The sequence below is a fragment of the Phoca vitulina genome, unplaced genomic scaffold (assembly GCF_004348235.1).
Source record: "Phoca vitulina isolate PV1807 unplaced genomic scaffold, GSC_HSeal_1.0 scaffold76, whole genome shotgun sequence".
Classification (NCBI taxonomy): Eukaryota; Metazoa; Chordata; class Mammalia; order Carnivora; family Phocidae; genus Phoca; species Phoca vitulina.
Window position 1 is genome coordinate 3136619 of NW_022589779.1, and position 11071 is coordinate 3147689.

The following is an 11071-nucleotide window of genomic DNA, read 5'->3' on the forward strand; positions in this document are numbered from 1 at the left end:
AAAGTAATAGGATTATATCAAGCTAAAAAGTTTCTGCACAACAAAGGAAACCATCAACAAAATTAAAAGGCAATGTACTGAATAGGAGAAAATATTTGCAAATCATATATCCAATAAGGGGTTAATATCCAAAATATATAAACACTAATACATAACTCAATACCAAAAAAATCCCCAAACTCCAATTAAAAAATGAGCAGAGTTGGGGCATCTGGGTGGCTCAATTAGTTAAGCATCTGACTCTTGATCTCAGCTCAGGTCTTGATCTCAGGGTTGTGAGTTCACTCTCTGTGTTGGGTGTGGAGCCTACTTAAAAGAAAAAATGAGCAGAGGATCTGAATAGACTTTCTTTCTTTCTCTTTCTTTCTTTCTTTCTTTCTTTCTTTCTTTCTTTCTTTCTCTTTCTTTTTCTTTCTCTTCCTTCCTTCATTCCTTCCTTCCTTTCCTTTCTTTCCTTTCTTTCCTTTCACAAGCTCTACACCCAGTGTGGGGCTTGGACTCAGGACCCTGAGGTCAAGAGTTGCATGCTCTATGGACTGAGCCAGCTGAATAGACATTTTTCTATTCAGGTGCCCCTGAATAGACATTTTTCTACAGAAGACATACAGATGGCCAACAGATGCATGAGAAGATGCCCAACATCACTAATCATCAAGGAAATGCAAATCAAAATCACAATGAGGCTTTTTGTGCGTCTGCTTCATTGGTTGTGCAGGCCGTGAGCCCTACTCACGTTGCACCCCAACCACCTACCCCCAATCTTGGCCCGGTTTTCCAGGCCACTCATGGCGAGCCTCAGGGCAGGGTGGCCGGCATGGGCCCGTAGTTTGGGCCGCGTGTTCTGCCCAGGGTTCGGATCTCTGAGACATGCGGGCCCGGGCGCTTGGGTGCTGCCCTTATGAGGCCACATGACCCTGGGCCAGTCCGTAACATCACCTTTGCTGAATGTGACCCGAAGCAGATCCTTGACCCCCGAGCCTACAGACCCTTCACAGATGGTCGAATTCGCTCTCTGTCCCACCTCCGTTTGGCCTTATCACCAAGCACCTTTGTCCATACAGCCATCCAGACTGAGGAAGACCCAGAAACTTCAGGGCCACGTGAGACACGGCCACGGCGACATCGCCAAGCACCGGAAGCACCCAGGAGGCCGGGGTAATGCTGGGCATGCGTCACCACAGGATCAACTTCAACAAATATCACCCAGGTTACTTTGGAAAAGTTGGTATGAGACATTACCACTTAAAGAGGAACCAGAGCTTCTGCCCAACTGTCAACCTTGATAAACTGTGGACCTTGGTCAGTGAGCAGACACGGGTAAATGCCGCCAAAAACAAGACTGGAGCCGCTCCTATCATTGATGTGGTGCGATCGGGCTACTACAAAGTTTTGGGAAAGGGAAAACTCCCAAAACAGCCTGTCATCGTGAAGGCCAAATTCTTCCGTAGAAGAGCAGAGGAGATTAAGTGTGTCGGGGCACCTGCGTTCTAGTAGCTTGAAGCCATGTTGAGGGGGGGGTTCATTAAATGCTAACAAGTGCTTCTCAAAAAAAAAAAAAAATCCCAATGAGATACCACCTCACACATGTTAAAATGGCTAGTATTTAAAAAAAGGAAAGAAAGAAAAGGAAGTGTTAGTAAGGATGTAGAGAAAAAGGGACTTCTGTGCACTGTTGGTGGGAATATAAATGGTACAGCCACTATGGAAAACAGCATGAAGTTTCCTCAAAAATTTTTAAATATAACTACCATATGATTCAGCAATTCCACTACTAGGTAATTTATCCAAAGAAAACAAAAACACTAATTCAAAAAGATATATGCACCCCTATGTTTATTGCAGCAACAGCCAAGATATGGAAACAACCTAAGTTTCCATTGATATATATATATATATATCATCTTTGTTCTGTGTACAGATATACATATACATACAGATATACATATACAGGTCATATACATATATGATAATATATATATACAGTGGAATACTGCTTGGCCATGAAAAAGAACAAAATCTTGCCATTTGCAACATGGATGGACCTTGAGGGACTTATGCTAATGAAATAAGTCAGAAAAATGCAAATACCATTTATATGTGGAATCTAAAAAACAAAATAAACAAAACTCAAAGATACAGACACTAAAACTGTGGCTGCTGGAGGGGAGGGAGTTTTGGGAGGCAGGCAAAACGGGTGAAGAGGGCCAAGAGATACAGACTTCCAATTATAAGTAAGTCAGGAGGATGTAAGGCACAGCACAGTGACCATGGCCAATAATATTGTAGTACATACTTGAAAGTTGCCAAGAGAGTAAATCCTAAAAGTTCTTATCAAGTGAAAAAAAAAATTATAACTCTGTATGATGATGAATGGTAAGTAAACTTACCGTAGTGAGATCATTTCAACAGAGTATACAAATATTGAATCATTATGTTGTATGCCTGGAAATAATATAATGTTATATGTCAACTATACTTCAATTAAAAAAAGAAATTAAAAAAAAAAGGACATTGGGATGCCTGGCTGGCTCTGTCAGTAGAGAATGCGACTCTTGATCTTGGGGTCGTGATTTCAAGCCCCACGTTGGGCATAGAGCTTAATTTAAAAAATAATAAGAATAACCTGCAAAAAAAAAGCTCACATGTAAATAATGGAATGAAAAACTATGGTAACAGATAGGAAGAATGCCTCCTGACTGATGTGAAGAAACATCAGTAATTTGACACAGCCAAAGAAAGAGTGAATTGAAGATAGGTCAAAAGAAGTTATCCAAACTGAAGCTCAAAAAGAAAAAAAAAAAAAAAAGCAACAACACACCACACCAAAGCTGTGGGACAATATTATATAGTCTACTATGTGTCATTTGAATCCCACGAGGAAAAGGGAGATGAATGGGATAGAGGAAATATTTGAAGAGATAATGGTCAAGAAGTTTTCAAAATTAATGAAACATATCAGAGCACAGTTGCAAAAAGCTCAGAGAATGGCAAGGATTTTTTTTTTTAATTTTTTTAACCTAGATACACTATATTCAAGCTGCTAAAAACCACAGATAAAGAGAATCTTGTAAGCAATCCATGGGGAAAAATACGATATCTGTATACAGAACAAAGATGAGACTAATGCAAATTTCTTCCATTTTATATAAAGTGCTGTAATATTAACTTGTAGCAGACTATCATAAATTAAGGATGGATATTGCAATTCCTAGAGCAGAGTTCTTAACTGGGGCTCCATCTCTGCGAGATGTTGCTAAGAGTTTTGTTAGAGATCATGGTTTGATGAAGTGCCTGAAACAAGCAAAGGCCAAGATGTATTAAATGTTTGGCTCAGCAATGTGCAAGCCCAACAACAGTGGAGTGACATCTTTAAAGTGCTAAAATTAAAAAGAACTGATGGCTCTAAATTCTAAGCACAGCAAAACTATGTTTGAAAAATAAGGAGGGGCGCCTGGGTGGCTCAAGTCGGTTAAGCATCTGCCTTCAGCCCCAGTCATGATCTCAGGGTCCTGGGATCGAGTCCCACATCAGGCTCCCTGTTCATTTTTTTTTTTTTAAAGAATCTCTTAAGATTTTATTTATCTATTTGAGAGAGAGAGAGTGAGAGAATGAGTGGGGCGTGGGGAGCGGTGGAGGGAGAAGCAGACTCCTTGCAAGGAGCCTCACATGGGACTCGATCCCAGGATCCTGGGATCATGACCTGAGCCGAAGGCAGACGCTTAACCGACTGAGCCACCCAGATGCCCCAGGCTCCCTGTTCAGTGGGGAGTCTGCTTCTCCCTCTCCCTCTGTGCTCGCTCTCTCTCTCCCCCTCTCAAATAAATAAATCTTAAAAAAAGGAACAAATGCTTTTTCAGAAAAAAAATTGGAGAAACTCAATAGATCTACACTACAAAAAAGTGAAGTTCTTGAGGTAGAAGGAATAGGATATGAGACAGTAGTATGGATCTCCACAAAGAAAGGAAGATTCGAGGAAGCGCTTAAAATGTACATAAATATAAAGAACATTGTACTTCTATTTAAAGTTCTTAAAATAATTGATGGTCCAATCAAAAATACGAACAATATATTGAGGGTTTATAACATATGTAAAAGTAACACACCAATAACAATAGTACAAAAGACGGAAGTGTATCAGTGTAAGATTCTTAGACAACATGCATTAGTTACTATGTGCTTTAATATGTTCTCAGTTCTGGGTTGAACTTAAGTACAGATTTCATTTTCACCTGAAATAAATAAGCCTGTTCACACATGTAAGGACTTCAAAACTGTAGTAAGTTGTCCTTTATTTTCCTATGAATGACAGAATATTCTTTTTTACAGAAATACAAAACTTGTCTAGAGGCAGATCAGTAAATTTCATTTTTAGTGGACAATCAGCCTGCAGCTCACAAATTCTCAAGCTGAGTAGAAGAGTTAGAGAAAGGGACCTTCCTTGAGTCACACTTGCATTGGAAGGGAGGGCGAGTGCTGTTCAATTTTGTTCTGCAGTTCTTCCATGTGGTTTCATAAAACTGGACACTTGGTGATACTCCTCCTCTTTCTCAAACACAAGCAGCAGTGGAAACATTTCAAAATTTCCTTTTGCAATATTTTTCCAAAAATTCAATTTCCTTTAAAATCCAAGAAACTTGTCACTTGAAATCAAAACCTGTTCTATGGTTCTTGCAGAGATTTGTTCAACAGGTTCATAGGATTAAAAAAAAAAAATGTCTACTGAGGGGGCTCATTTCTGTAACCCTTCTTCATTTCAAAGTCGTGAGCAAACTCTAATCCTCTATTTTCCTGAAAGTACCCATAAGTCTCTTTTAACCTCAAACACCCTATTGAGAATTCTTCCTCTGCTAAGCCCCCAGGTTTCTATATGTAGCAAGGGATTTATGCACTCTTTTTCCCAGGTTTTGAAACAGTTCCAAAAAACATTCTTAAGTAAATTAGTCTTTGTTTAATAAAGGTAACCATTTTTTGTAGCATCTTTCCAAATTTCCAAATTTCAACTCTAAGATTTTTTGACACAAGCATCTCTCTGTAAAGAAAACAGTGTAGGGCGCCTGGGTGGCTCAGTTGGTTAAGCAACTGCCTTCGGCTCAGGTCATGATCCTGGAGTCCCTGGATCGAGTCCCGCATCGGGCTCCCTGCTCGGCGAGGAGCCTGCTTCTCCCTCTAACCCTCCCCCCTCTCATGTACTCTCTCTCTCTCATTCTCGCTCTCTCAAATAAATAAATAAATCTTAAAAAAAAAAAAAAGAAAACAGTGTATTGTGACATTAACACCTGGATTGTTTTTTTCTGAACAGGAGCCTGCAGCCAACACAAGTTCCTTTAAGATAGACCTTTTGTTTCCAGATATGAAGACAAACATATAATACATCTTGGCCTCTGCTTGTTTCAGGCACTTCATCAAACCATGATCTCTAACAAAACTCTTAGCAACATTTTGTAGGAACCTCGCTTCCATGGAGCCCCAGTTAAACTCTGCTCTAGGAATTGCAATATCCATCCTTAATTTATGATAGTCCACTATAAGTTAATATTATAGCACTTTATATAAAATGGAAGAAACTTGCAACACCTTATCTCATTTACCACCCTCTATTCCTTGTGCTATTGCTATCATGCATTTGATATCTACTTATTTATAAATACCACAAGACTATGTTATAATTTTTACAATAATAACCAGCTGTCCTTTATATAAATGAAGAGAGAAAAAAAGTTGGTGTGGTCAGCAGAAGGATGGCCCCCCCAAATATGTCCATGCCCTAATGCCCAGAAGTTGTGAATATGTTAGGTTACATGTCAAAGGGGAAATTATGGTAGCAGATTGAATTAATGATGCTAATCAATTGACTTTAAGATAGGGATATTATCTTGAATTATCCAATTAGGCCCAAAACAATTTCAAGGGTCCCTAAAATGGAGAAAGAGAGGCAGAAGAAAACCAATAGAAATAGCAGCATGAAATGGATTCAGAGTGATATTGCTGGCTTTGAAGATGGGGCCACAAGCCCAGGAGTGCAGGGGGCCTCTAGAAACTGGAAAAACAAGGAAATGGATTCTGCTCTAAAGCCTCCAGAAGGAGCATAGCTAACACCTTAATTTTAGCTCAGTGCAGCCTATTTCAGACCTCTGACCTCTCAAGTTTAAGACAATAAATTTGTCTTGTTTTTAGCCACTCTGGGGTAATTTGTTACAGTAGCATAGGAAACCAATATAGATAGAATTTTGTATTTACTTTTTCAGATGCTGTTTATTTCTTCCTGTAGATAGAAATTGTCCTATCATGTCATTTACTTTTAACCTAAGGAACATCTTTTCGTATTCCTTGTAGTGGAGGCCTGCTGGTGATGATTCTCTCAATTTCCTTTTATCTTTATGTCTTTATTTACCTTTCATTATGGAGATGATTTTCTCTGGATATGGAATTCTAGGATGACTTATTTTTTCTTCCATTCAGTGCTTTAAAGATGTCATACAGTTGTCTTCTGGTCCCCATTGTTTCTCATGAGAGAAATATTTTTTCATTTTCCCCTTATATATATATTTTCTTTTTCCTTTGGTTAAGGTTTTTCTCTTTATTTTTGGTTTTCAACAGTTTGGTAGTGCATAAGTGTGATTTTCTTTGTGCTTTCGCTGCTAGGAGTTCACTGAAATTTTTGGAACTGAAAGTTGATATTTTCACCAAATTTGGGAAATTTTCAGCTATTATTGTTTCAAATATTTCTTCTTCCCCATTACATAATTTCTCTCTTCTCCTTTTGGCTTGCAATTGCATGCATGTTAGGCTGCTTGATATTGTCTTTTTTTTTTTTTTTAAGATTTTATTTATTTATTTGACAGAGAGAGACACAGCGAGGGAGGGAACACAAGCAGGGGGAGTGGGAGAGGAGAAGCAGGCTTCCCACTGAACAGGGAGCCCGATGTGGGACTCGATCCCAGGACCCTGGGATCATGATCTGAGCCGAAGGCAGACGTTTGACGACTGAGCCACCCAGGCACCCCTGCTTGATATTGTCTAACAACTTACTAAATCTTTGTTCTATTTTCTTCATCTTTTTTTTCTTCATTCTTCAGATTCCATATTATTGTTGATCTTTCTTCAAATTCACTCATGCTTTTGCCATATCCAGTCTGATGTTAGACCCATCCAGAGAATATTTCATTTCAGATATTATACTTCCCAGTGCTAGAATTTCATTTTAGTTTTTTTTTTAATAGTTTTCATTTTTCTCCTGAAATTCTTCCATTTGCTCACTCACTATGGCTATCTTTTCATGTAAGTCTTTGAAAATATTTATAATAACTGCTTTAGAGTCCTTTAAAATCATATGGGTCATCTCAGCGTCTGTTTCTGTTGACAACTTTTTCTCTAATCTTGGGTAATGTTTTCCTGTGTCTTTACATGTTTCATTAAAAAAAAATTTTTTTTTTTTTAATTTTTTAATAAGCTCTACATCCGAGCATGGGGCTTGAACTCACAACCCTGAGATCCAGAGTTACACGCTCCACCAACTAAGCCAGCCAGGCACCCCACATGTTTAATATTTTTTAACCTAAACATTGTAGACAATACATGAATTTATCTTCCTCTGAAGGATTCTGATTTCCATTCTAGTAGGCAGCTAAACTTTAGTGGCTGATGACTTTGAACTTGTGTAAGCTTACTTTTATATTTTTAGGATGGGTCTATTTCAATTTTATTCTTAGTTTTAGAGAAAATCTTTAGTCACAGGAAATAGTCTTTACCCCAAAGTTGTAGCCCCTTTTGAGTTTTGATTAAAAGCTTGAAATGTTTACCAAGCACCTCTGACTTGGTAGGACAATGGTCTCAATGTCTGTGTTCCCCCCAAAGTCACATGTTGTAATCCTAACACCAAATGTAATGATGTTAAGAGGTAAGGCCTTTTAGAATTGATTAGGTCATGAGGATAGAGCACTCATGAATGGGATTAGTGCCTTTTTTTATTATTATTATGTTATGTTAATCACCAAACATTACATCATTAGTTTTTGATGTAGTGTTCCATGATTCATTGTTTGCGTATAACACCCAGTGCTCCATTTAATACATGCCCTCCTTAATACCCATCACCGGGCTAACCTATCCCCCCTTCCCTCCTCTCCTCTAGAACCCTCAGTTTGTTTCTCGGAGTCCATAGTCTCTCATGGTTCATCTCCCCCTCCGATTTCCCCCCTTCATTTTTCCCTTCCTACTATTTTTTTTTAACATATAATGTATTATTTGTTCAGAGGTACAGCTCTGTGATTCATCAGTCTTACAAAATTCACAGCGCTCACCATAGCACATACCCTCCCCAGTGTCTGTCACCCAGTCACCCCATCCCTCCCACCCCCCCCCCCACTCCAGCAACCCTCAGTTTGTTTCCTGAGATTAAGAATTCCTCCAATCAGTGCGATCATATGATACATGTCTTTCTCTGATTGACTTATTTCGCTTACATAATACCCTCTAGTTCCATCCATGTCATAGCAAATGGCAAGATTTCAGGGTTTTTTTGATGACTGCATAATATTCCATCGTATATATATACCACATCTTCTTTATCCATTCATTTGGTGATAGACATCTTGGCTCTTTCCATAGTTTGGCTCTTGTGGACATTGCTGCTATAAACATTAGGGTGCACGTATCCCTTCAGATCACTACATTTGTATCTTTGGGGTAAATACCCAGTAGTGAAATTGCTGGGTCATATGGTAGCTCTATTAGCTCTATTTTCAACTTTTTGAGGAACATTCATACTCTTTTCCAGAGTGGCTACACCAGCCTGCATTCCCACCAACAATGTAGGAGGGTTCCCCTTTCTCCGCATCCTCACCAATATCTGTCGTTTCCTGACTTGTTCATTTTAGCCATTCTGACTGGTATGAGGTGGTATCTCATTGAGGTTTTGATTTGGATTTCCCTGATGCCGAGCGATGTTGAGCACTGTTTCATGTGTCTCTTGGCCATTTGGAGGTCTTCTTTGGAAAAATGTCTGTTCGTGTCTTCTGCCCATTTCTTGGTTGGATTATTTGTTCTTTGGGTGTTGAGTTTGATAAGTTCTTTATAGATTTTGGATATTAGCCCTTTATCTGATATGTCATTTGCAAATATCTTCTCCCATTCTGTCAGTTGTCTTTTGTTTTGTTGACTGGTTTTTTTATCTTGATGAAGTCCCAGTAGTTCATTTTTGCCCTTGCTTCCCTTGCCTTTGGCGATGTTTCTAGGAAGAAGTTGCTGTGGCTGAGGTCGAAGAGGTTGCTGCCTGTGTTCTCCTTTAGGATTTTGATGGACTCCTGTCTCACATTTAGGTCTTTCTACCATGTTGAGTCTATTTTTGTGTGTGGTGTAAGGAAATGGTCCAGTTTCATTCTTCTGCACGTGGCTCTCCAATTTTCCCAACACCATTTGTTGAAGAGACTGTCTTTTTTTCATTGGACATTCTTTCCTGCTTTGTCGAAGATTAGTTACCATAGAGTTGAGGGTCCATTTCTGGGCTCTCTATTCTGTTCCATTGCTCTATGTGTCTGTTTTTGTGCCAGTACCATACTGTCTTGATGATGACAGCTTTGTAATAGAGCTTGAAGTCCGGAATTGTGATGCCACCAGCTTTGCTTTTCTTGTTCAACATTCCTCTGGCTATTCGGGATCTTTTCTGGTTCCATACAAATTTTAGGATTATTTGTTCCACTTCTTTGAAAAAAGTGGATGGTATTTTGATAGGGATTGCATTGAATGTGTAGATTGCTCTAGGTAGCATTGATATCTTCACAATATTTGTTCTTCCAATCCATGAGCATGGAACATTTTTCCATTTCTTTTTTTTTTTTTTTTTTTTTTAAAGATTTTATTTATTTATTTGAGAGAGAGAGAATGAGAGAGAACACATGAGAGGGGGGAGGGTCAGAGGCAGAAGCAGACTCCCTGCCGAGCAGGGAGCCCGATGTGGGACTCGATCCAGGGACTCCAGGATCATGACCTGAGCCGAAGGCAGTCGCTTAACCAACTGAGCCACCCAGGCGCCCACATTTTTCCATTTCTTTGTGTCTTCCTCAATTTCTTTCATGAGTATTTTATAGTTTTCGGAGTACAGATTCTTTGCCTCTTTGGTTAGATTTATTCCTAGGTATCTTATGGTTTGGGGTGCAGTTGTAAATGGGATTGACTCCTCTTTCTTCTGTCTTGTTGCTGGTGTGTAGAAATGCCACTGATTTCTGTGCATTGATTTTATATCCTGCCATTTTACTGAATTCCTGTTTGAGTTCTAGCAGTTTTGGCATGGAGTCTTTTTGGTTTTCCACATAAAGTATCATATCATCTGCAAAGAGTGAGAGTTTGGGGCGCCTGGGTGGCTCAGTCGTTAAGCGTCTGCCTTCGGCTCAGGTCATGATCCCAGGGTCCTGGGACCGAGTCCCACATCGGGCTCCCTCCTCGGCGGGAAGCCTGCTCTCCCCCTCCCACTCCCGCTGCTTGTGTTCCTACTCTCGCTATCTCTGTCTCTGTCAAATAAATAAATAAAATCTTTAAAAAAAAAGAGTGAGAGTTTGACTTCTTCTTTGCTGATTCGGATGCCTTTTATTTCTTTTTGTTGTCTGATTGCTGTGGCTAGGACTTCTAATACTATGTTGAATAGCAGTGGTGATAGTGGACATCCCTGCTGTGTTCCTGACCTTAGGGGGAAAGCTCTCAGTTTTTCCCCATTGAGAATGATATTTGCTGTAGGTTTTCCATAGATGGCTTTTATGATATTGAGATATGTACCCTCTATCCTTACACTCTGAAGAGTTTTGATCAAGAAAGGATGCTGTACTTTGTCAAATGCTTTTTCTGCATCTATTGAGAGGATCATATGGTTCTTGTTCTTTCTTTGATTAATGTATTGTATCACATTGGTTGATTTGTGGATGTAGAACCAAGCTTGCAGCCCAGGGATAAATCCCACTTGGTCGTGGTGAATAATCCTTTTAATGTACTGTTGGATCCTATTGGCTAATATTTTGGTGAGAATTTTTGCATCCATGTTCATCAGGGATATTGGTCTGTAATTCTTTTTGATGGGGTCTTT

General features: G+C 39.3%; 1 pseudogene; it reads left to right on the forward strand.

Annotated features, from left to right (window-relative positions):
• Positions 1–908: 908 nt before the first annotated feature.
• On the forward strand, positions 909–1499 carry LOC116625286 (annotated as a pseudogene).
• The last annotated feature ends 9572 nt before the right edge of the window (positions 1500–11071 follow it).